At 42.4% G+C, this 26,495-nt stretch overlaps 1 protein-coding gene across 5 annotated transcripts in view; it reads left to right on the top strand.

Moving 5' to 3' along the window:
• Positions 1–25,755, top strand: part of TNFRSF18 (TNF receptor superfamily member 18) — a 79,291-nt gene extending 53,536 nt beyond the window's left edge. For 3 of the 5 annotated variants that reach the window (XR_012650324.1, XR_012650325.1, XR_012650326.1), the window contains 13 exons: positions 1,449–1,682; positions 2,281–2,613; positions 3,114–3,218; positions 6,263–6,349; positions 8,492–9,255; positions 9,760–9,893; positions 10,032–11,365; positions 13,104–13,178; positions 19,115–19,228; positions 20,481–20,614; positions 22,385–22,449; positions 23,333–23,412; positions 24,318–25,755. The gene's annotated coding sequence lies outside the window, so the exon portion shown is untranslated. The other 2 variants (XR_012650327.1, XR_012650328.1) reach the window with 2 other exon arrangements.
• Positions 25,756–26,495: the final 740 nt, after the last annotated feature.

A 26,495-nucleotide genomic window follows, 5' to 3' on the forward strand; every position in this document is an offset into this window, starting at 1 on the left:
GTAGGCAGAATATTTTTAGCAAGTTTCATGCTTGGAATAGTCAGTTGTAAAAAAGGACTTGTCCTGAGTCAAGGCTGCAACTATTGTAGGAAGGATGCTTGCCTTAAGAAAGCATAAGGCAACTGAAACATCTACTAGAATTAGAGAGAGAAATACATATTTGCTACTTTTACTTGGAAGAAAAAGTATCAAATAGTCTAAGAACACCAAATAAATGGAGCATACATACTATGTAGTTTAAAGTCCGTAAGAAGGATAAATGCAAAAGTGCTAGTTACTGTAAGTATTCTCATGTAGGAAGATATAATGCAATAAGCTAAATTATAATATTGAGCTACTGTGTCTATAGTTAGATATATTTAAAGTATATTTCCTATTAAAGACTGTCTTCCCCCAAAGTGATTTGTTGGAGTGGGTGGGCAAGGAAGGTCGATGAACATGTCGATGTCACTGATTCATTGTGTCTGTGGCCGTGTTGCAAAGCATTACAGTGCCAGTTCCCCTGTCTGCAAGTTTGAGTAATAATTGCATAATTACATCTGGGTGGGACTGGAATTCTCATTTCGTAGTACAGTCAAAGACTGACTGTTCAGCTCTGTTTGTTCAAATGGAGTTTTATTTTCAGTTGGAGGCCAAAGACCCCTGCAGTTTCCCACGACATGACATCTTAAAGAAAAAGAAGCTGTCTCCAAAAAATCTGAGGTTTAGAGAAAGGCATATGTTGTGGAACCTCAGGGCACCTGCCTTTCTCTAAACCTCAGTCTGCCAAAGCCACAGAGGGAGTTAGAGGAAAAAGGGTTCTTTCAGACTTGGGTAGAAGGTAGGGAGTGGGGATTGGCATAATACACAGCAGCTGCCACCCAAAAGAGTCTGGCAGAGGGCTTTTGCCAGCCCGTAAGATGAAGCTCTAAGATCCCCTGAAGAGTGACAGGGAATAAGAAGCTGTTCCTCTAACAACACTCTCGCCCTCAGACTGGGAGGCATCCAGGCAGGGAAAGAACTGACAAGAGTTTTTAAAGTGGGGATTTGTTAGACTTAGGTGAGGGTCATGACTCCAGCACGGTGCATGGGGCAAAGGCTGCTCTGGGTCGAGCTGTAGAGGAAGAGGGAACATGTGGAGTGGGGAAGAGGAATTATAAGTGCTGGTTTATGTTCAGGTAGGTTTGCATTTGCTAGTCCAGTTGCAGGAAGGAGTCTTGCAGTGCTTTCTCCTGCACTCAGAATGCACAGGTCAGGAAAGGGGTAAGGCTCAAGCATACAATTGAAACACATATGTGAAAAAATCCTCATTGTGCTGAGGAGACACTTAGTTTTATGTTCCTCTTTCGGTTGTCCCTGCTGCGGTGTCGAACATCAAAAGCAGAAATCTTCCTCTCAGGCAAAAACAGTAGTTCCGTTTGCTGGTATTCTACTATTTGCTTGTTTCTTATCCCAGCCTCTTCCTGTAGCTTCATTTTAGGAAGTTTCTCTTCTCGTGTTGTTGAGCACTTAACACGTCACTTCCCTGTGAGGCTGAAGGACTCAAACTGAGCAAATAACTGCTCGTGAGGAATTAAATGCACCCAGCGGCCTCACAGCTTGTGTGTGCCTTTGCATCCAGATACTAAGTTGTATGGAAGTTATTTCACACATTCTTCTGGCAAAGTAAAAGGATTTTAAAACAGTGGAAAGAAGAGTCTGCAGTAAGTGAAAAGCTTCCTCCTTATGTCTGTCTGTTTAATGATGTATGTCTCTGTAGCACCTTCTTAGTAACCGGTACTAATACAAACCGTGATCACTGGTGATAATAAAGAGGTAGTGCTGCTGTATCCAGAATTTATGTAAAGCCTTTTATATCAAAGAACAACATTTCAGGCATCATCTTGTTTGTCTGAAGAGGTAGTTGTTCTGCAGCAACTCAACAAAACAGTTCAGTGTTTTTACCAAAGTTTATCTGATGACAGCAGGTTGCCCAGTTTTGGTGCTCTGATGAGATCTCAGAGCGGAGGCTTTAAGGATTTGCCAAGTCATGTTTGGCATAAGGGCCTGGAACATTCACTCCAAATATCATAATATAGATGCAAATAGCTGTTTAGCTTAAAAGTTGGCACTGCTGTCATTAGGTGACACAAAATGGCTTCAGCATCTTACTGATAAATCACTCTGTACCGTATCTTCATGGAGATTAGGGAGGCATTCTGTACAGCCACAACTTCTTGCCTTTTAGCCCCTTCTTTCAGGGGCTAAACCCACATCTTAAGCTAAGAAAAAGTAATGGAAATTCTAACCTTTGTTTGGCAGTTTCTAAACACTTTAGCTGAGCTTTAACTGCTCCTTGCCCTGCCTTCAGTTTGGAGAACTTGCACTTGACTTCTAGTCGGGCCATAAACAGCTTCTAAAGAAACAAACCATCCTGTGATGGAGCAGATTTGCGCTCTGCAAGAGTACAGCCAGCCTTATTTCATTGACTGAAGAACGGTGGATTCGCAACAGCAAGCGGAGGCTCAGAAACCCAGAAACTGCTTCTGCTTCATATATATCGCGATTCCATCATGCCTGCCTGGGAGGGTCAGAAAGCCTTCAGCGTTATGAACACAGGCTGATCCCCTAGCAACAGCTGCCTGGCTACTGCAGGTAATCACGCAAAGGGTTCTGATGTTAAAAATGCAAAGGGATTTCCACAAATGTGTGTGCTTTTAGATAAAGCTATCCACTGGCAGTGTTACGGGAGGGCTGCTGAGCAAATCGGCGTGTGTGTATCGGAGTAGAATTGCGTAACAGAAAAATAGGCAAACCAGTTCAGTTCTGAGTGTCTGCTGGCTGGCACATTTTTGCTCACTCTTCTGTGGCTTTCCTCAAGTCTTCTAAAGGTCAGGCTTCACCTCTGCTTGAGACACCTCTGCCACTTGCACTGCTCCAAATAGCAAACCAGAAAGTCCGATTTCATTCTCTCCAGTGCACAATCACCAATAGGACAACAGATTAAAGGCATGAAAATATATACTTTGTCCATACTGGAGTTGGTCCAGTGCAGTGTGCGCTGTTAAATTTGCTAAGACTAAATCAAATTGTGAAAACTGGTAACAGGGCAAAATTAGCATCCTAAATCCTTGTAAGTCCTTCTGTTTCTCTAGGGAGCAGAGGCGAATCCTTCTGCAAAGTCCTGAAGAGCAACTCGGAGACCAAAGGCAGCTGCTGCAGCACCCCTCGAGAGCCCACCAAAGCTGCTCTGTGCAAAGGTAAGGTCTGCAGCAGCAAATATATCTATACAATAGAAGTGGGTCTGTAGAGAGAGGGAGTACACCTTTTCCATAACGTGTGCACTGTGGACACCAGATCTTCAGTGCCATCCGTTACTGGTGGGACAGGGTGAGTGCCTTCCCTGGTTCAGCTCTGTCCAAACAGAATCCAGTCTGTGAGCTCAGAGACTACCCAAGAGTTGAGCCAAAGCATGCTGAGGAGGAATGATCGTGATATTTCTGTGAAAATTGCATGCCTGGTGTGATCAAAAGCACACCTGCAAACTCACCTATAGCCATGAAAAAAGGCAGTGTCAAAACACAGCTCACACTGATACAAAATGCCACTGATTTATATAAAAGATGTAAATTCAAACATATTTTTAAAAGTGGGAATGAGCTAATGATAGTGTAAGCTAACTGCCAAATACAGAGATTTGTCTTGGAAGACTCCCTATAATTGGTTATTAAATCCCTTGAATAGTTTTACTGTGTCACTAAGCTGCAGCTACTGGTGAGCTGAGCCTACCAGAACCCAGGGATTAACTGGGTGTAAAGGAAAGGAAAAGAAAGGAAAGAAAATAAGAGAGAGTCCTGCATTCCTCTCCTCCTCTCAAACCTCTTAAGGTCCTACATGTGTTGCCAGGAGTCTGAGAATGCTGGGATAAGTATGGAAAAGAAACAACTCTGTAGTTTTGGGTGCTTCTCCAAAACCAAGTTCTAACCGAATGAAGTGCATCTGTTGCTGGTTTTATGACTACATGAACCATTTTATGACTATGACAAATCACTATTTCTATAGGAGCTTTTCCTCCCTCACATTTTTGTTTTTATTAGACCATTAATTATCTGAGTGCAGTGAAAAGTGGCTAAAAGAATGGGACCTCATTTTTTTTAGACAGCCACTGTGTGCGACCAAGCCAGCTATAATAAGGGATTTTTACAGGCTTATGGAGCCTCAGCCAAACATGTAAAGATAGAAAGGCCTATTTATGTAGCCTTAAATTCCTCTCTCCGTATAGATTTTTCTGTTCTTCAGATACAGAAGCAAAAAATAACGTGGGGTTTTTTTTGTGACCTCAGCTGGATATGCACAAAGAGTAGGTCATCTCCAGGATTAACTCCAGAAGATAAAGCCTGGAAAGGTCTGCATTTACTGCCAGGCTTTTATGCTTCCAACTCCAGATACAACAGTGCAATTATTGGCCTACCCAGAAAACTTCTGCACATCTGCCAGCAGCACCTGAGATGCTGAAATCTGCTCTGTGACGAGAGAGGTCCCCTTCCAGGGAACACAGAGCGCTCTTGCAATTAAAACTATGAGGGAGGAAGAATGAAAACCCAGCAGTAAACCTGTGTTTTCTTCTGTGGTAACTCCCCCACCCGCCCCCAACCAAAAGGGATGAGAAAAACTGATGGAAGGTGGTGTTTGGCTTAGATTCAGTTTTTCTCCGGGTTGGCCCTGTATCCTCCAATGTGGACGTGCCAAGCCAGCGTGAATACTCTGGCACTCCTCCCTGCCGGTCACAGTGACCTTCAAGAACATTCTCTCTATTTTCCTGTTCGTGCACAATGCCTCTGATTAGCTCCAGTGCTCACGCAGAGCCAGTCAAGATCCTGTCCTTGCCTTACCTTCAACCTTCCTGGATTACCTCTCATGGCCAACCCACCCAACCTAATCTCTCTGGTCATAGGGAGAACAGTGTGGAGTGGGAGGACGGCAGTGTTGCAACCTGTGGCACTGCAAATACTCTCAGCAAACGTTACACCCTCTAGGAAATGTTGCCTAATTGTTGGAGAAGGGGAGAGGCTGACAGTTACAGAGTTAAAGGAGGCATTTCATTCCCCTGAGACGTTCACATGTGCTGCTTCAGTTTTCCTCTGCGTACAGCAAAACGAGGCATTCCTTAGGGAATTACCAGAGAAGACTGAACTATGTATTTGCACTGTTTTGAGATCCCAACACAGGCTATTTTAAATGCACTTCGGACGCCTATTTTCCCCGTTTGAATCTCTAGTGCTAAGCATGTAATTCAAAGAACGCTGGAAGTTTTCCTTTGGATGGGAGGAGGCAGGGAGGAGGAAGGGGCATTTGTCACCTCTCCCTCTTCTACCCTGCTGCCTGTTTACATGAAACCTGCATGAATGTAGGAGGCCTCAAAAACTGAGTTTTGTAGAACTTGACCAATAGGTTTGAAAGTCAGTAGAGTAAGAAATTACAAAGTGACTGTGTAATCCTTATTATCATTGAAAACCAGGCTCAAAAAATAACATGCAATAGAAAAGAATGTGTACTGCCAACACAGGTACAGTTAGAGACAGTGCATGTTTAATTCAAGGCAGTTCTTCTGTCAAAGAGTTTCTGTGACTTGATTAGCTATACAAGCAACATTTGAGTCATCTGTTTTGGGAATCAGACAGTGGGACAGCTTGCTGCTGCATTTGGTCTGTTGTTTAAGTGTATAAGATTGGAACGTTTTGATGTGAAAGGCCCATTTGCATTCCATATTTCTGAAACTCTTATGGGATCCATATGAAATACAACAAACTAGTCCCTTGACTATAAAATATATCAAGATTTATGTAAGAAATATATTTCCACCATAGAAGAAGCAATAATAAGGTTATAATTCTTTTTCAAGGTTCTCATGAAATCCAAGCTACAAAAGCAAGGAGCGCTGTATAAAACAAAAACTAGTAAAAATTCAGATATTAAACCACGGAAAATTCCTTTAAAAAATAAATGTTCTACTTTGTTACTTATGCAGAACCTTGCAACTGAGCCTTGCTATTCAACAGCCAGGAAAACAACGAAATAGAGAGCTCACATCACACATCAACACAGGCTGCAGGTAGAAAGGACAGCAGGTCTCAGAGGGTCTGAATTTTTCTCAGTTTTTGTAACCACCTAACGGATTGATTTCACAAAGCATACTGTGGAAGAAAGCAAGCTACGTAAACACATGTTAATATTTTCTTGCTGAAGAAAACAATCTTAGCTTCACTGCAGGAATATTAATGCTTTTTGATGCTTCTCTCTATAGATGCAATTTGAGCACAGAAAACTACTGTTTCAGTGGCATACGAGAGATTCCTTAGCAGCTCCTGGTCCTGATCATCCCAGCGTTCAGGTGAGCAACAGTATTCCATCCAAAAGCCACTGAGCCAAAACCAGTGCTCAGGGCTGGGCACCAGCTTCAGCCATGAGGCGACAGCAGGGAGGTGCTGGCGGTGGGAGAGCGGCACTATCTAGACAATCTCTTTCATTCAAAGATTTTTTAAGAGTGACTCATGTGCTGGTAGTGTGTATGCTCCCAAAGCCCTTTTTCATAGCTAACTGGAGGGTCAGAACAGCACGTCTCTCAGAAAACAATGTTTTAATCATGTTTGGAGGCTGCCCCCCCCCCCCCCCCCCCCCGCCCCAAATAGAATTCCCAAATTACCTCTGGAGCTGAGGAGATCAATTCCAATGCATTTTTTTTTTCCTAGCTTTGCATTGCTGTTTTCCAATGGTAGCAGTGTTTTTTACAGCATGCTTTTACCGGGCGTTACAGCACCAACCATCTGGGGGGGCAAAACCCACCTTTTGGAGGGAGCTAGGAAGGACTATTTTCTTGTATTTTTGTGTATTTTCTTGAGCGTGCAGCAGGGGCTGTAGGGGTCAGAAAGCATGATTTCCCCTTGGGTCTGCAAGAAAGCCACTGTAAGAGACAAGGAAACTCATATACTCTTCTAGACTTTAGTTTTCTCACCTGTACAATGGAAAACCCCCAATGTTTACATGTTGTAGACTTTAACAATAAGGGAGAATTATAAATTGCTTTGATATGTTTATTAAACAATGCATACTTGGGCCTCCAAGTAGTGAGTTGTGTGGTCCCCACCCAGAATCAAGCTGCAGTCACGGTCTGTGTAGGTTTTATTTCAGTACCAGAGGGAAAGTAATAGGAATTAGTGCAATATGTATCGGCTATCGCAGAGAAGCTTATCAGTTTAGCCCTGTCTCTCACTGCACAGCAGGCATGCAGGCCACAGACACATGGAAATTAATGATTAAGCCCAAATTGTGAAACAAAGCTGTGGCGTTAGAAGACAAACCCTCTAGATTCAAACATGAAATCCAATTTTTTTGGCTGGCTGCTGTCATAGTTTTGTATTGAGGCCACTCGAACCCACCCTACAACTGTGGAAGGTTGAGCACCCATTTCATGTAACCCGCCACAGAAACCCTGCGTATGCCAGGAGCCTGACCCATCCCCTTCCCACAAGTGTTTCTTGCAACATGATGGGAAAACAGAGCAGCTGAGATGGTCAGCTAAATCTCAATTTACACCTACATACCTGCATCAACAGGTGAATTCTCTGCACAGTGATTTCACCAAACCAGTTTCTCGTAACAGAACCAATTTTCAATGTTGCTGAGCACCCACAATCCTGCTTGAAATCAACAGAAAGACAGGAGCACATCACTTCATGAGAGCAAGAGTTGTGAGAGGAATTGAAAAAGGAATTTGGCCTGAAGTCCGGTGAAGTCTGTGGAAAACTTCCAAGGGTTTCACCTGGCTTTGTATCAGTATTTTGAGGAAACTGGGAATATTCCCTAGAAAATTCATTGCTTTTCTCTCCCTCTTCACCTGGCTCTGTTGCTTTGTTTTTTGGTGCTTTCTTTTTGTACTGAACCCTTTCTGATGTTTTGTTCTTCTGCCTTGTTCTGATTTGGAGCTGCAACTTAAGCAGCAGCAGATCACTGGAGTAACATTACATGCAGCCAGCCATCCCAGCTTAAGCAAAATTCAACCTGCCATCTAAGGTGTGGCAGTGGGAAAAAGAAAGGTGAGAAAAAAGTCAAGCAAACAGCCATTGTATGTGGTCCTTCCCACTGCTCAGGTTTCCCACTGCTCAGTTCCAAACCAAGCAGCGCTGTTTATGTGAGAGTCAGCTGCCCTACCTGAGCATCTCCGGGTAGATCCACAGATGCTCGTATCTCTGTGTGTGTATCCTCCTAGCCGCTGCTGTATGTCACCGAGTGCTTCGGGCCAGGAGTCACAGCTGAACACAGGTAGTAAGGTAGTCCTCTGTCCAAATCGTGGCTTCCAGCAAGCTTCTACCCCTCCTCCTTGCCCTAAGAATGGACTTTGTGACCAGTCCTCCCTTACTCCCACCAGCAATTGACCAAACTGCTCCCCTCTTCCAAAAATAGACCGAGGGCTCTACCTCAACATATTTCAGCCCTTTACCTCCTGACATCTCATTAATCATCTATCTTCCGCCAGCAGGAACACAGGACCTCCCCATAAAGATCAGACGTGAGGCCAGTCCACCCTTGTACCTCAGCCCCGACAAGAGCTTCAGTGGACAGAGTACTGAGGGCTGCAGGACACTAAGTTGGAAGAGGCATGACTTCACTGCAGTGGAGACACTGTGGAAATGTTACTGCTGAGGAGGTAGAGGTGAACCCAAAGGGCTGGTGAAGCTGGGGCAGAGCTGAACTGCGTGCCATGCCATGCTCCACTTTTTTGTGGTGGAGCTGAACCATTCTGCGGCCAGGACCTCAGCTGTCTCCAGAGAAAAAGAGAATATGTGGGAAGAGTTGTTGGAAAAGTGCCATACTCCCTGCCTGCTTTTGCCTTTGTTTTTCTGTGCTGTTTTTAAAAATGCTCTCTCCTTGTTTGAACTCCTTCCCTTCCCTCCTGTTCCCCTGGCTTTTCCCATTTAGGTAAGGAAGTGACCTGTTCTTGACACAGCATCTGAGGTAAAGCCTGTGACCAACTCGGTCCCCAGGCTTGACAGAAGACTTGCCAGGTTCTTTGTTTCTGCGTAGACCGTGAGGAGCCCTCTGTGCTTTTTTCAGGTGATTTAATCCGCAGTTGGCCATGTTTGCTGCTGCAGGTGCGTTGCTGCAAGTGGCACATGAAATGCTGAGCTTTCTCGAGAGCACTGAAATCCACTTCTTCTGAGTTGTCTCTATGCAACAGATGATGGCTTTGTGAAGAGCAAAGCAAAGGACCATTTTACAATAAAAGAGGAGTATGCTTTGGTGAGTGCAGAATGTTTGCTCCGCAGCTGTTAATGATGCAGAACCTCTGGGTTTGGTGGCTATGGGAAAGAAGTGACTCTGGCCTATGTGTAAGACCTGTTAATGTTTGTTTAACGCTAACAAAGGCAGGAATGCTGCAGGCAGGAGGAACAATTCTTTGCTTTCCTGCCCACAGACCTCTGCTAACACATCTGCTTTCTGCTCTGCACCATGGCTGAGTCTGTTGTTCCAGCGAACTAACACAGCATCTCAGTGTTTACAACAGAAAGCAATTCTAACCTGTGCCAGCTTCCATCCACTGCCCTAGTCTGCAGCTTTCCCATCATTCAGGTCCAGTTACACCCTCCCAGAAAGACAAAATCAGCCTCTGAAAGCCAGGGTCTTGCTGGCATTGCTATGAAACAGGGTTATGAGCTTTTGTAAGCACAACTTATGCCACATAATGAAGTCCAAGAAATAAAGATCAGCTTTTCACCTGCCACCTGTTTCCTTTGCCCATGTTAGGTTGCGCCAGAAGGAAAACCAGAAAACAGCACAAGGCAGTAAGTCACAGATGCTGGCGAAGAGCTGGAGGAAGCAGTTACAAAAGAACTAAGAAGCTGTAGTGGAATCATAGAGGATGAAATTAACTGCTACAGGTACCCGAACTCATAGGGCAGCAGTAGTGAACTACTACCACAAGTTTGGCACTGACAGAGGTATAGGCCAATGCTCATGAGCTACAAATATTTTTAAATAAGCTTAATAATAGAAATCTTACCTGCTTGCCGTCACAGGTACACCTGGAGAATGATGCTAAGGCTGTGCTCTCCTGCAAAGCACCCTGTCTGTTTTGGTGGCATCGAGGCAAGAATGTATCCCCCTCAGCTACATACATGCATTTTCTGAGGCATCTGGAAGATCACAGGATTGTGTGGCTCATCTTTGCACCCAGTGAAACATCTAAATTAATAACTTCAGGAACTCACTGCCACAGATAGAGATATATATATATAAGGTTATGCCTTTTGAAGCTGGATCCAACACTGAAAAAGAACTTTAATATAAAAAAACCCACCCCAAAGCAGTGTAAGGCACAAGGGACAAGTTCTGATTTTACTCACAGGAGAACAAATCACTTGCAATTTCATTGGCTCCAGTTTCTAACCTGGAGAGCTGACTGATCGGCCTTCAGTTTCTTACCAGGATAGCCCACTTACAGAGGAAATTCAAGATGGACACAAGCAGGGGTAGTAGTAGTGAACAAAAAAGAGTGTTTTGTTTTTTAAAGGTAAACTACTGCCAAGGTGTTGCTCTTGCTGCAAAGAGTGACTGTACTATTCAAAGTGTCCCCCCCCCATTTGCCTTTGCTTGCTCTGGTCACTTGATGTATACAGTCAAACTCCAGAGGAAGGGCAAGGGTGAAATTCCATTTCATTATGGAATGAAGCCATTATAGAATAGTCACCTGGACTGATTCACTAACAGAGTGATGCAGGTTCTCAAGTAATTTGTGGCATTTTTAAAGGTCGTGGGGTGTTGAGCACCCAAAGCTCATTGAATTCCAGTTTGATTTGGGCACTTGGCTGCCTTGGCTCTTTCAGAAATCCCAGCTGTAAATTCCCCAGTCCTGTCTGCACCCTGCTGCATCTCCGTGAAGCTGGAATAACCGCAGTGACCTTACTGAACTTCCCTAACACCAGTGCTGTCAGCACTACCATCAGAAAGCCAGTCCGTAAGGGATGAGAGCTATTACAGACCCAAAGCCATCCCTGTTTATGCTGAACTATATACCTTTGCCTCCCTAGAAGAGTTTCAGTGTTCTTTTATTTACTGTGGTATTTTCTTCAGGCGTTTTATTTCATATGCCACTTTGGGAGACTCTCAAAGGCTTTCTAAGTACAAACCATTGCTTGGCAGGCCTTTTCCCGAGACTAAACAAATTTCTCATTGCTGTACCAGTCGGCTATAACTAAGCATGTGTCCTCTTTCAAAAATGTCTTTGGTTCCTTTCAGAATCCACAGCTGCGCAAGCCTGGACCTGTCTCTTGGATGCCTCCAGGACTCTGAAGTGATGCCAGTGAACCATGAAGTCAGGATGCTCCACCCATAGTCCACCCTCCTGCAGAAGGTGAGAGGGATGCCCAGATGCTCTCAGAAATGAATTTCTGTTGAAACCTGATATACCATAAGTCTAAGGCCAAACTATGGCAATCGTCTCAGTAGTTTTATGGCAATCACATTGTTGTAGGATATGTGTCATTCCAGTTCCTTTCTGTACCTCGTGAGCTGTTCAGACCCTGACAGGGCCCCATCTGTTGCTGTGAGTTACTGGCAAAGCGTGTTGCAGTTCGGAAAAGCAGTTGCTTCACAGTATCAGATGGGGCCAAATTTTCATGCATGTTGTCAATCATGTTTTGCATAAACTGCAAAGACCATCCCACGGAGCCATGCTGCTAGCTATTTTTATTTTTTCACTATGGAGAGTAACCCAGCAAACTTAACCATTTATTTGGCATAGCCAGTCATTTGTGAACTGTTTACACTGGCCCCTTACAGCTTCAGACGAGGAAAGATTGCCTTGTAGTGTTCCAGAACTTGGCTTCCCTTTGGGATACTGAATTAGCATCTACCAGTTCAACTCCTTGTAACATAAATGGACACCGTAGGCTAGGCTGAAGAGACCCTCACTTCATACCAATAATAGGTCATTGTGATTTTGGCAACATCAACCTGGAATAGATGTGGACTGCTCACTTAAGAAATGGCTGTACATTTTTGAGCTACCTGCAGATGCAGCCTGTAAATTCTGTTTTTAAAAAACATTCAGTACTCTGGTGGCTTTTGACAGACAGAGCTAGCTTTAGTTTCCGTCAGCTACCTGCACCAGATACTTGTCCCTTACTGGAAAGGTACAGTCTGCTATGAATAACCACATAGCTCGATGACAGATGAAGTTGTCTTTGATTTATCAAGTTTATGAAAACACCCTGAAGGGCTGGTTAGGTATCACTAAACGTCTGACAGTTACAGCTCTGGCCTTGAATGGCCTCACCAAGATCAACTCGTACAATACTGAAGGAATCATTAGCTCTGCCTTTCATTTCCACAGAAATAGGATCTCACGACTGCTTATGCAGTATTTCTGCAGGGAAGTGCACCTTGCAGTATAAACAGAAATGTGTAAAACTATTCACATTCATACAGTGAGAATCACAGTTGACTTCTGAGGTTGAACCTATAGCATTTACTGGCAAACAAGTAAATTTTTCTGGGATCAGCAGTGGTTTGACCATAGTACCTGTGAATAGAAGTAGTTGAATTTGCTAACAGTGTATCAGAGAGAGCCACTGGAGGTATAAACAGGAAAAAGATTGGGATATTCTCAGAAAACACAGGAATGAGGGACACGGCAGGCTCACACCCACATTTCTCTGAAACCCCCTAAATATACCACATACAGTACGTATATGCTGAGCCCTTGCGGATGGGGAACTTTCACCCAGGATTTAGTTCTGACTGAAACCATAAAAAGGTTCCAAGGTGTTCAAAAACCAGATTCCTGGCTGCTGGAATTTTGAGACCTTAAGCAAAGCTGCTTTAATTCTTGTAACCATAAGCAAATGTAAAACTTTACATTACAGACAACACCAGCAGTTAGGGCCAGCTCTAGGACAGAAATCATAGTAAGCATTAGGAGTCCAGGGCATGGATGAATTTACAGAGACTCAGGAAACGTGGAAGAAGTTGGGTAGGAGCTGAAGACCAGGAGAGAGGAGTTTGTGAGGAGCCCAGGCTGTGGGTGTGGGTGCCGGGGGTCCTGCCCGAGCACAGCTGAAGGGACTTACTGCTTATTTGGTGATTTATAGTGGGAGTCACCTGGCCAGGCTTGAGGTCAGAAGCTGACCAGCAGTTACTTCAGCACGGAGCTGAGGAGCTTCCAGGTAAGAAATGTATCTTTTTTTAACCGGTCTGGTCTGTTGCTGTAGTGTCTTGGAGCTGAGGCATCGGTTTGTTGTGCAAACACAGCAAGGGAGGTTTGTTGGGGGTTTGTTTGTTGGGGGGTGGCTTTGCTGCCCTGCTCAGTGCGTAGTGCTGGTTCCTGGCTCGCTCCATCTCTGTGCCCAGCCTCTTCCTCCAGTGCAGCGTAATGGTTCCTTCTCCTGCCCAGAGGAAAGGTGTGTGTTGGGGAGCAGCAGGCGTTTTTCCCAGTCTGCTTTATTTTCCTGCTCTGTTCTAGAGCATGGACTCGCAAACGCTGGCATTGATAGGAATAAAGAGGCAGAAAAGTGCAGTGACTGGGGGAACAGGAGGCTGGGAAGAGGAGGGGGGAGTAAACCTCTTACCTTTAATTTATCTGCCAGGGTCGTATCGAAAAAAACAAAACAAAACGCACCCTGCCCCCCAATACCCCTTATCCAGACAAAGGGCAGGAAAACGGGATATAGCAGGGAATGGGAGGCCTCTCAGTCCTGCCATAGTCATGCCTAAAACTTCTAACAAAAAAAAAAGAGTTAAATGCAGGCCATGTCTAATTCGCTTTGTTCACCATACAACCACAGTTAGCTCAGACTCTTCCCAGTCTTCTGCTTGCTATGTTTTTAAAGTATATTTGTAGGCGGTTCCTTTATTCCCAAACAGTTCTAAAATGGCCCTGATTTTAGGACCTGTTCGAAGGAGGATAAAGGCTAAGTAAAGACAAGTAAGCAGCCTGGAAGAGTTGCATGTTATTAACTCATCCTAGTTTGTTTTCAGGTTTCCCTTTGTTCAGTGGTACTCAAAGCTTTTTCTCTCGATCTGCATGTGTTTATTGAAAGGATAGGCTCACAGTCATCAAATAGCAGATAGTGAATAATAAGTTAGGCTTGCACACAGAAATCCAAATGGGTTTGTTTAAAGTGGTGTTTGGTATGCAAATAAAATTAGCAATCCAAATCAGGTTGTTTCTCCTAAGAGTTTGCTTAGCCTCTCCCTGGCTTTGGCTCCCGATAGGAGGGACTGAGGTAACGGTTTAATATAGTCTATTAAGTGATTTGTGTTTGGACACCAAAATTAAAATGGAATCTTTACCAAATATCAGATCCTCTTGGTTCTTCTGGAGAAAAGGAGGCTGAGGGGAGACCTTATTGCTCCCTACAGCTACCTGAAAGGAGGTTGTAGCGAGGTGGGTGCTGGTCTCTTTTATCAAATAACTAGTGATACGAGGAGAGGAAATGGCCTCAGGTTGCACCAGCGGAGGTTTAGATTGGATATTAGGAAGAATTTCTTTACTGAAAAGGTTGTCAGGCATTGGAACAGGCTGCCCAGGGAAGTGGTGGAGTCACCATCCCTGGAGGTGTTAAAAAACCACGTAGACAAGGCACTTCAGGACATGGTTTGGTTTAGTTTAGTGGGCGTGGTGCTGTTGGGTTGACGGTTGAACTCGATGATCTTAAAGGTCTTTCCAACCTAAACGATTCTATGATTCTACACTGTTTAAAAGTGAACAGGCAGTTTCAGAAGGGGACAGTGAGGTTATGGGCACTACCTGCCCTAGGGAGTCAGCGGTGCTCCGGCAGTCCTTGGGGACTCCCCAGGGCTCCCTCCTGAGCAGTCTGCTTGCTCTGTGCAGTCCCCAGGGCAGTGTCACTAATACTCTAACCTGAATATGGAAGTAGTTTAGATCCCATGTACTTTTAAAGCAAGCTCATGAGATGTGGAGAGAAAAAAAAAAAAGTGCTGTTGCCTTGAAAAAGGTAGCTAGTTTGATAGAAGTGTATGTTATTCATTAAGCAGCTTCTTTAATACTTAAATCCACTTTTGTTGAGTGAAACGATCAAATTATGTGTTCGTAGTTTCTGAAGTCTAAATGTCTTGAACTTTGTTCTTGAATCAGTTTAGATTGTAACAGTTGTGCCAGGAGGTGCTTGTTAAATTTACTGCCTTGGGAGCTGACTCCACCTTTCCTTGCCTAAAATAAACTGACAAAAGAATATGAAAAGAGCTCCTCCCAAGCAGAAGTTTCTTAAGGGGGCTAGGTATTAATATTTTTCTTCCCTACCACCTAAGTATCTAAATAGCTTTCTACGCTACGTTTAGGGCTGATATTCCAAAGAGCATCCGTACCATACTGAGAACAAGCCTTTCTATCGATTGTGCTTTTGTCATACTTAAAAGTGATATGAAGTGTTTTTAACGCACTGGAGTTTTTACTGCTTCGTGACGACTAATGAAGTATTTGGAAGGGTTCAAGCTGGTTTTCCCCCTGAATGTTTTGATTCATACAAAATACTAGAAAAACTAAATGCTTTTTCTTTGTCTTTGCTCAGCTCCCTGTTAGAAATCCCTGGTTTATTTTCACTTGTTTTTAAAATTGTTAATTGTAGGAGAGGAAAGGAGGTGCTGAACTTTTTTTTAAACCCATAGATTGCTATGCCAGTATGTTAAACTTTAATGTTAGTAAGTTAAAGCCAAATAAGAACTCTGAATACTTGGAGTCTACAACAAAGTCTCTTGGTTATTTTCTTCTGCAAATGTCTGGACAAGTTATTTTCTGTGTCTGCCTGAGTTTTCCCAATTTGAACATGTAGGTAATACATAGCAATTTGATTGCAATGCTGTCTTCAGCTCATAGTTGCAAAGGGCGGGGGGGGGGGAGAAGGGGACGGTGCTTTTGTGAGATGAAGGGCTCATAGTATTGGGGGGTCTCTGTTCCTCCATGCAGTGTTGCTAGTCAGCTGAAGACTTTATTGCCAGTTGGGATAGTGATGATTATAGTGGTGGATGTGAAGTACACTCGAGTGTCTATGTCTATCCCTACTGTAAATACGTGGTGGGCCCATACGATGAAGCCTAGGATAATATGGCTCATACTGTTCCTATGTAGCCAAATGGTTCTTTTTTGCCTGTGTAGTATGTTACTATGTGGGAGATAATTCCAAAGCCTGGTAGAATTAGAATATAAACTTCGGGGTGTCCGAAGAATCAGAAGAGGTGTTGGTGTAGGATTGGGTCGCCTCCTCCAGCAGGATCAAAGAATGTAGTGTTGAGGTTTTGGTCTGTGAGTAGTACAGTGATACCAGTGGCTAGGACTGGGAGTGAGAGTAGTAGTAGGACAGCGGTAATGAGGACGGATCATACGAAGAGTGGGGGTTGATATTGTGAGAGGGCTGGAGGTTGTATGTTGATGGCGGTTGCGATGAAGTTGATTGCCCCTAGGATGGATGACACACCTGCTGAGTGTATAGAAAAGATGGCTAGGTCTACTGAGGCTCCGGCGTGGGCTATGTTGCCAGCTAGCGGGGGGTAGACAGTTCATCCTGTGCCGGCCCCAGCTTCTACTGTTGAGGAGGAGGAGGAAGGATGGGGGGAGTAGTCAGAAGCTTATGTTGTTTATGCGTGGGAAAGCTATGTTGGGGGCACCAATTATCAGTGGGACAAGTCAATTTCTGAAGCCCCCGATTATAATCGGTATAACCATGAAGAAGATTATTACAAAGGCATGGGCAGTGATGATGACTACATTGTAAATTTGGTCGTCGCCTAGCAGGGTGCCTGGTTGGCCAAGTTCTGCACGGATGAGTAGGCTAAGGGCGGTGCTGAGAGCATTAACAGACTGGTGACATTGCTGTATAGCATTATGATAGCAAACAAAGCCAATTCTGAAACCCTTCCTAGTGCTCATAAGCAGCAGTAGGAAGCACCAATAATACTTACGTACTTATGGGAGGCAAGCAAACAGGAGGTATTTGAGGGCTGCGTTTGGTAAAATGCTATCCCCACTCTGATGCTGTGCTTGATCATGCAAAGGCGTAATGGACTGCTGTCTGATGATGTAGAATGTACTTGCATATTTTACCGACTGGTTTGTAAAGTGTAATGCAACAGAGTCCTCAGAACTGTTTTTTTGTATGCCATAGCACAAGCTGTAGGCTGGTAAAAGGATATTTAACTTTAGGAGAACCGGTGATCACCTTAGAATGTTAAGCATGTTGAAATAAGGGCTTTAGGGGTTTGGAGGAACAAATAAGGCTGAAAAAAATTTGCTTTTCACAACTTTAAACCCAATATTTGTCACTGCTTTTCAGAATTTTCAGTACCAAAACATTTTAAGTCTAAGATTAATAAAAGAGAAGCAGACCAAATTGAAAGTCTGCCCGATTTCTTTTGACCTTGGTATAATAATTTGCTTACAAAGTTTTGTTACCCCCTCCAAAAATAAAAATCTATTAGGTACCAAGACTGAAAGCAGGGATTAAGAAGTTGTGCCTGTACCTAGAAACCAGCAATGGTACTAGGTACTCTATTTGGAGTTTCTGTAGCCTTTCGAGTATTGCTGAAGGTATTACAAGTAGCGGGAAGGTTCCTACTTGCCTTGCTCTTATGATAAGTCCTTAATCTACACAGTGAGACATAATTACACTAGGCAGAAACAGATTGCTTCAGTTTTCACTGTGTCTGAGCCCAGGCTATTCTGACAGCAATACATCTTTCTACTCCCTGCTACTCAATTCAGATAACCTACCCAGGGTGTTCCCTTGTCAATCAAAGAAAGAGAAATAGTGGTTTCGCTGAAATAGAAGTTTATTTCCTTCCCACTGCTTTCTTCAGAGGGGGATTTGTGTTAGGATCACTCCGCCTTTGTGAAGGTGGTATTTGCCTTGCTAGTTCAAGGATCATAAGAGGGTATTCAAGTCATCTTGGCTTGTTCCAAACTACGGATCAGGAGGACAAGTAACATGAAATATATATATATATGTGTGTGTGTGTGTGTTGAGGAGTTATAAGGCAGAGTTTAATGCTTGTATTCTGTGAGAGACACTAGCTCCTGGCTTGTGTAAGGACCATTTTTTCTGGATAAAGGTTTTTTTTAGGCGAGAGCATATTGAGAAACTCCTCCCCCCTCCCGCCCCAACACACACAATGGCAGGTCCGTTGTTTAGAAATCAAGGATATTTCAAAGTATAGCTTGCTGAAATGTTACTGAGTTGGTTTCAGTCTCATGTGGCCGGCTAGAATTTTATGAGTGGGGCAAGGATACGGCAATGTTTCTTCAGCATTGTCTAGAACGCTGCTTCAGCTTCCCAGAGGTGCAACCCCTTTGAATAGCTGTTCATAAATTGTGTCAGCCCAACACGGTCCGTCTGAAGGAAATGCATGAGTAGCAGAGCTTTGGAGTGCACTAGACATACAGCTGTATCAGTGCCACATCATATCCAAACTCGTAGAGAATACTCTGAGGAGCTGGCTGTATCTTCATACAGAGCTGTACTGAGAAGCAGTTATTGCTCTTGGACAGGAATTATTAGAGTGAATTCAAGCATCAGGGAATACTGTTTACTTGGTTTAAACACATAGAAATCTGTATTGCTTCAAAATAAATTCAAGTCAGAGCTGGGTTGAGATTCAAGTCTTTTATTAAATATACAACTAAATGCCTAAAATTAATAACATAAGCTCTAAGGCAGTGAAACAGCACATTAAATAGCATGTAGGATATAAAAATGTATCTATACAGCAGCAGCTAGTGAAACTGTTCTTCCTACTTCTACAAAGAAAACAATCTTTTTGTACATGTTTATCCACTCATGGATTCTAGTGCTAAAAACAGTGACAGTAGAATATTCATCAGAATAATTACAGTAAGCTACCGGGAGCAGAATATGTGAACACAGCGTTAGGGACTGGAGTCATATCTTCATCTCTTTGCCTTCTCTGAGAATGTTTTATGCATACCTGCCCTTTAAAACTGACCGCATCGGACATCTCACGGGATTTTTTTTGTTACCAATTTACCCAAGAACACTTTCTAATAAAAGGCCTGTAATGCTTGCTTTCACTTCTTCTAAAGATAATTAGTAAAGGGTAGTATTGCTGAAAGGTCATATTTGTTTCATTTCAGGAAACACAATAACTCCAAAAAAACCCTTGAACATCATGTTGAGCGTCTCATGAAGACAGAAAGAGAAACAGTGAACTTCCAGTAAGAGACTGTAGCTTCTGTGAAATCCAAAGGGTAAGTGTTGGACGGAGAGAGGCTTATAGCGGAAAGGAAAACAAGGAATCCAACAGTGAAGTTCGGGGATAGCACAGGTAAAAGTATAGGATGTAGTGGACTAATATCTTGATGAGACACTGCAATATACCAAAACAAGTAGCAAGTTTCCATAAAATAATTGTACTATGAAAAGGAATACCATTTGTACCCTGCAAAATGAGACTTGCTAGAATGAGTCATTTTAACCAGGACATAGATACCATCTTCACTATCTGAGCAGTTTTGGGCAATGAGATTTCCTAACTGGGAAATTCCTGTCAATTTAGGGAGACTTGATGTAGAGAACTATGCTATCTTCGTTCTCGTGCCTCGGGGCACAGGATGCTCATCAGCTGAGGTCAGGAATACATTCTGTAATGCTACTCCCTCTCACTACTGTTTTATTGCACAACTTGGGGTGCTGTATTAAGAAATCCAACACCTGGCATAGGCTATTGCTGCTTCTCAGTATAGGAAAGATAAAGGCTAGTAGCCACGTGTTGGGGCGGAATCAGAGCACTTGTCAGGGAGGCCAGCTTTCTTATTCTATAATTTGACTAACTACATCTCAAATAGAAGATCTGCTGAACTGAGGGCTTTGCAAACCCTTTTATTTTATAAGATACCTTTAAAAGTACTTTTCTGTCAGTGTAAAAATAAAGCAGACCTTATTCGAAGTTGCAATGTAGTAACAGGGTGCACTGATCTGTTGCTGAATTTTGATCATTTAAGAAATAATTTCAAAACAGAAGCAGCTACTTAAACTGACAGTAACCTCAGACTAAATGGCCCAAGCTTACCCAGAGAACTTCTCTTCATCTTAAACATCAGCAAAAAAGCTTCAGTGCTTTCTGTATTGAGTATAGGAGTAACTCTTCACGATAAAGAGTTTCTGAATCTTAAAATACCAACTTACTATGCCATGGCACTGGGAGTTTTCAGCTGCACTTACTCTGCAGTCTTACTGTCACTGGGAGCAACGATGGTCTCTGCTTAGCTTAGTTTTATGATGTCTTTCTCAAAGCTACTGGGTTGTTATGTCTGCACCCATCAAATTTCAGGGAAGTCTGACAATAGGTCCAAAAGTTACTAACATACAGATAGCTAGTGAGTACAGGAGCCTAGTTTCTTAGGGGAGCAAGTTCAGAAAACGTATCTCAACCTACCTATATATTATGGACATGCAAGCTTATACTCTTGAATTTTCTCATCTCTCTTTATACTTCTGCAGGCATTACAGTACACGTTTGGGTGTTAACAAGACAGACATAGAACCAGCGCACTTGAATAAGCTTTTAACGTAAGCCCAAACTCCAGTGAGAAGGCCCAGACACCAGACTTCATTGATTCTTCTGATAAAGGCAAGTTTTTTTCTCCATATTTCTGTCAAGACGAAGATTTTTGCCAATGCAATTGACGGCATTACCAGACAGTATTAGACAAAAATAGCTAGATCTAACTTTGCCTGGTAAGACAGCAATCAGCAGGCACTCAGACTAAAGGAAACCACCAACATTAAAGGCATTTTTCCAGGTCCAGGACTAAAAAGTTAGGGCAGGGAAAGGCTGAGGGCTTCTCCCTTAGACAAAGCAATAACCAGTCAATATTTAACTTGAAATACTTGCTGATTATGAGGCAGTATAATTATGAAAACAACCGTTTCCAGTTCACTGGTACATGAGTTAAAAAAAAAATTGTAAAGAACTTAACTTACCAACAGCTCTGTCCACTGCATCCATCTTGCTGTGAAATTGCTCACCATGCCTGTGTCTGGTGCAGCTCTGTCAATAGTAGCACAGCAAGACTGTGGATGCACATGTTTCAGCTGCACTCTAAAGACTGTGCCCTCATCAATATTAAAGCTCCCCTCAGCGAGTTAACTTTTTTAGAATTAAATCTGATGCAGACCAGGCCTCAGACAGCTCTTAAACCAGCCTAAGAATTAGTACTGCCTGTAGAATTGCTCTCCTGTGAAACTGATTTAAGCGAGATGAAAATCAGTAGGAGAAGGGGAGGGAGAGAAAGATATTGAGGCAGAGGGGATTTTTCTGGGTTGCCCCTGGCTCTCATGACTAACTCCCTCTGAGACAAGACTGAACGGACACTTTCCTAAGCATACATCATCATGGGGGAGGGTAAGGGGGATTTCCCTGGTCTCCATTTCATTTTTTTTAAGGTGACATTCCTGTGCCTGGCATGGATGCTCAATTGGTTATCTTTTTTTTTTTTATTTACTCAACTCCATCCAAGGTTAGGACCCATACTTTGTTTTAAGAAGAGATGGATGGGAGGTAGGTGTGCGCTCCAATTCATCTGATTTAAATGCTTGTTAAAAGCCAATTTGCAGAGTCACTCAAATTTCACACCATTTCCTCAATCCCTTGTGAACCAGTTACTTATTAACACTGAGGCTAATCACCAAATAATGCTTCTCTGCTTCTTCCTTCTCTCTCTTGTTTTCCTGAGAATTACAACCTGCAAGGGCAAACACAAAACTGAGCTTGTTCCAGTGAGTCAACCAGTGGCGTTAAAGCAGACAGAGTCAGCTCCTTTCAAGCTGTTCACATTGTAGTGGAAACAAGTTTAAGTGAAGTTATATACCAATTGGTTCATTTTTCCTACTGTTCCTGTATTACCTAGTAGTTTTGGTAAGGAATCATACACCCAGCTTACTGTAAAGTGTTGAAAAAACATTTAGGGTTTTCCAGTGACAAAGGCAGAGAATGCAGTATTTGCTTATGTACCACTGTGTTGCTATACCAGTTCTATTTTGGAGTGAGGGATTAACACTAAGCTGAGGATGAGGAAAATGTTTTGGTGCTGTGATTCAAACACAAATCAATACTTGGAATCCATTTAAAGATCTGGGGTGAGGAGTGTGTAGTCAAGGGTGTGTGTGTAACACTGCCTTATATTTCTGACAGAAAGGAGCTGAAAACCAATGGGTACAATACTGAAGAATCAGTACAAGGTCTATGCACTGTCCCACCTCAGGTTAGATCCCCAGGAATGCTAAAATTTTATGGTCTTTCAGAAGTGCAGGCAGTATGAATGCTCCTTGTGTAAGGATGAATGTCAGCTTATATAGTGGACTGCTGATGAGTTCTGACATGAATTCTTATCCTCTACAGATAGACCGGGTTGTCTGCAAAATACTGACTTGGATTAATCTGTCAAGGACTACAGGAAGGACCTGCAGGGTAAGTAAAGACTGGCCCTGAATATGTACATGCAGTTCATAATGCAGGAGGCGTTAAATATCACTAGAGGAGGGCAAGACTTGCACCTAATTTAGTCCCCAAATTTGGCCTGTAAATATATGCTTTGTTTTAGGTATGTGAGTGATCCCAGAATCTGGTAAAGAATCAGATTTTCAACGCAGCAAGCAGTATTAGCACTAGCAGTGCTGAAACTTGTGCTTTTTTACTAAAGCAGATGGAGCTGGACTATCTATCTGGCTCAAATATGACATGATAGGTCACTAAGATAATACTTTTACAGTAAGAAGAGGTCTCCTCAAGCACTTGCTCCTCTGTCAGCCCAGGAAGCTTGTTTAAATCTGACCTCTATGTCATTTGAGAGAAGTACTTACTTCCTTAAAGAGTCCCAGCTTCTAATCAAAACCTCATCCATTCTCATGCTCAATGCAGCAGTGTACTTCTACATGAGTTGCTACATAGAATGAATTCTTGTGAGCAGTAGCTCTTCATGTAGAGTAGCGTAGTAGTTGTTCCTTGCCTGGGTTAAATTCCTTTGTTGCTTAATGGAATGATTAGAGTGATTAACCCGCCTGTTCTATAAGCTGAAAGCACTGCCTATAACAGGGTAGGTTATAAGGTTGAAAGTTCATAGGCCGTTCAACCATGGAGGTATAATTGAACTGTAATTGGGAAGAATGACCTTTACAACCAGTATCCTGCCCCTAACCACCTTTCACAGCCAAGCATGGCAACATTACAAGCAAATCTTTCAGCCTCCTGGACAAGGGCTGTGCCATGCAAATGCATCAGAGCTCTAACTACTGTTTGGAAGGAAGAAAGCATTACTGTGCCCCTGAGAAGACATGCGTTTTGTATGTTACAGCTGACATGTCCTGCCTCACCGTCGCAGCAACATCAAGGTTCAGTAGCACCTAACAGAGTGGTTTCCAGCAACTTTTTGTTGTAAGTATTTCTGATTATAGCCATTTACTATATCTAAAAATACTTGTTAATGTGACAGCCATCATTCTTACCCTCTTGTCCAAATGTTCCACTTTGGCCTAAATTGTGGTACAGTGTCTTTCTGTGAGAGCTCCTCCTGATGCATGTTGTTGTTTGGTTCACCCTTTAAACATCGTTACCAGACAGTGTTAGAGTAGATCCAAAAAATCCAGCACTGTCTAGTAAGATGCCCACAGAGGACCATAGTCTGTCCAGCAGTTGGAGAAATGAAGCATCTATTAGATTCCACATTCTTCAGGATGTCAGTGTTCCATAAAAACTAACAGAAATGGCTTGAGAAAGATTGCCTTACATCACTGAGTGTGTAAATAATTTACCAAATATGCAATAGGCAGAAGGAGGACATTTGATACTAAAGGATAGTTTGAAAATCATGGTGGATTTCAGGAGACAAAGATAGTATAAAAAGTTGATTTAACAAAGATCTAAAATAGAAAGATAAGGTTAAGTTCTATTTCAACATGATGTAAAAGCAGTAAGATTTCTTGCGTTTTATTTTTTGGCTTCCTCACTCCCTCCTCCATTTTGATTCACAAAAATACTGATTCAAGTCTTTCCAATCAATTAAAAAGACATACTGAAAACTGGTATATAAAGAAAACAGTACTAAGAAGGGCACAAAAAAGTGACAAAGATGGCCTAGCATTTAACACAGTTAGTTTCTTTTACAACAAATACTTTATTGTATTGGTTTTCATTTAAGGACTGCAGACAAATCTGAGTCTTAAATACAAGTGACAGGAGACAGGTGTATAGTTGTTAGACAGTAATGTAATTAAGCATTGTGAATACTAATGGTAAAGATGATAAGGTCTTATCTGTCTGCTTTGTTTTCTTTTTTTCAGAAGGAGGAGAAGCTTGCTGTAGCACGCCACGCAACAGAGAAGGTAAAAATCTAGCACACGCTTCTCAACTTTGAGCATTTCCCTGTGCAAGAGCTCTGTGCCATTCTACGTGGGACTGTCGCTCTGAGGACTCCAGATTTCTGACTGCCACCGCCCGACTGCATCAGCCAGGAAGAAGGCAGAGTGATTTGTTTTGTCTTCTTTCCTTATTGTTAGTCTTATAGCTTGGGGTAGTAATGCTCTCTCACTATGCGATAGCTTAAGAGAACTCTGATCTGAGCTATACGGTGTAGGTAATGTTATACTGCATGTAATATTTATTATAGCCAAAAATACTCATAAGTCTTTGTGGATCCAGCACAGTATTTCACATGGTACGTATACAATGTTTCTGTCAAACTCAACTGTAAAGGAGTACATTTCATCCAAGCTATACTTCAGTGAATCATTCAGTTGACGTTTCAGAATAGGGTTCAAGGAAACAACCAACCTTCTCAATGCAAGTAATTAAAAACTACAGCACCCCGTGTATCAGTAAGAGATCCTGGGGGGAGGGTGGGATTGAGGAAGGTAAGGGGCAGGATGCTGCTGTTGTTGCATTTTGGTGCTTAACACCTGCCAGGTACAGTGAAACACCTGCCCATAAAGCCATGTGTCAGATAAAAACATCTAACAGCAGTAATACCCTTTCTCGGTGATAGCCTTTATAAATCATTATTTACAGTACCTTTAATATCTGATAACTGGGAGGTAAAACTTCCTGTATTGTTTTAATTCTCAGTAAAGAACAAAAAGCCTCCATGAACCATTTAAGACAACATTCTCAATCCATTTAGTCCCTTTAGACTGAGCTAGTTCTTTCAAGGTGATTTTAACTAGTATAGTTGATTTAGGGAAAGGAGCCTCATCAAATAAGAATCAAGCCCATTGTATTTTAAAATGTATTTATTATAATATTAGTCCACTAAAGTAATGAAAACAATCAAAGGGAATGGGATTTAAGTCTCATTCTGTCTATCTCTCCAACCCCTGCCCCCCCTGCCAAGAACTGACAAATAGATGTAAAAGTATATCTGTATAAAAATAAAATTTAAAACGTATACATTACATAAAAGGTCAAGGTTTTAAAATAAATGGCTTTGCTATTAGAACATTGTACTAGAGAAGAGCAGTCTAGAGGAATTGCTGTGAAAAGGAAAGAGTAAGTTACAATAGCAAAGCTGAAAAAGTAAACTCCACTTTTGATTTCAGCAGTCTAGTTCTTCAATTATCTTATATTTAGGTGAAAGAACATTTTGAGAGAAAAATTGTGAACAAGAAAACTCAAATGTTAACATTTCAATAAAATGTTACTTTCATTCTCTGGAAAGCTACCATTGTTTAAAAGTAAATAAAAAGAACATGTTTGGAGCAGAGTACCTACATTCATCTTTCTTATTCCTTACAAAGCTTAACATTTTAATTTGAGTATATTCTAGTGTTGCAGTATCAAACATGCGCTCTGTTCCACATTCTGCACGGTTTTCTATTTACAGGCTCATTCTAACATTATTTTATCATTCTAGATTTTGTTTGCTTTTACCTTTTATTCTAGAACCCAAGGCATTTAATTGTAAATTTACTTATGCTTGGGGACGTTTGACAGTCAAGCATGGATTTCTCTATTGGCCACTAACCTCTGTCTCCAAATTCGCTGTTGAACTTTTCCACGTTGTACACGAAACACCATAATCATCATTACCAGGCAGTATTAGAAAAACAGAAAACATCCAATGCTGCCCAGTAAGATGGTAATGGCATCTCAGGATCATGGTCTACAAACAGCAGCTATACCACCACAAGCTATAGAAAGCCTGACTATTTGAAGTAGAAGAAAAAAAGGTGTAGGGGGGAAGAATACCACCTGTAGCTGTCCCTCCTTTGTGATTTCAGCAATTATCAAATGCTGTTCGTTTGGGAGAGACGGAAGCAACAATGTTCTGAAAAGTTATCCCAGAAATATTTGTACAGGTCATACAGTCCTGCCTCTTCCCACCATCCCCAGCCTCCACACACACACCCCTTCAGAACTGTCACTTACCAATAACTGGTCTTACTTATATTTACACCTAATGAAACACACTTATGAACTGAAAAATGTCACAAGATGGTATTTATTTGAGGTATGGGCAGTTACAG

The sequence above is a fragment of the Buteo buteo genome, chromosome 5 (genome assembly GCF_964188355.1).
Source record: "Buteo buteo chromosome 5, bButBut1.hap1.1, whole genome shotgun sequence".
NCBI classification, from domain to species: domain Eukaryota; kingdom Metazoa; phylum Chordata; class Aves; order Accipitriformes; family Accipitridae; genus Buteo; species Buteo buteo.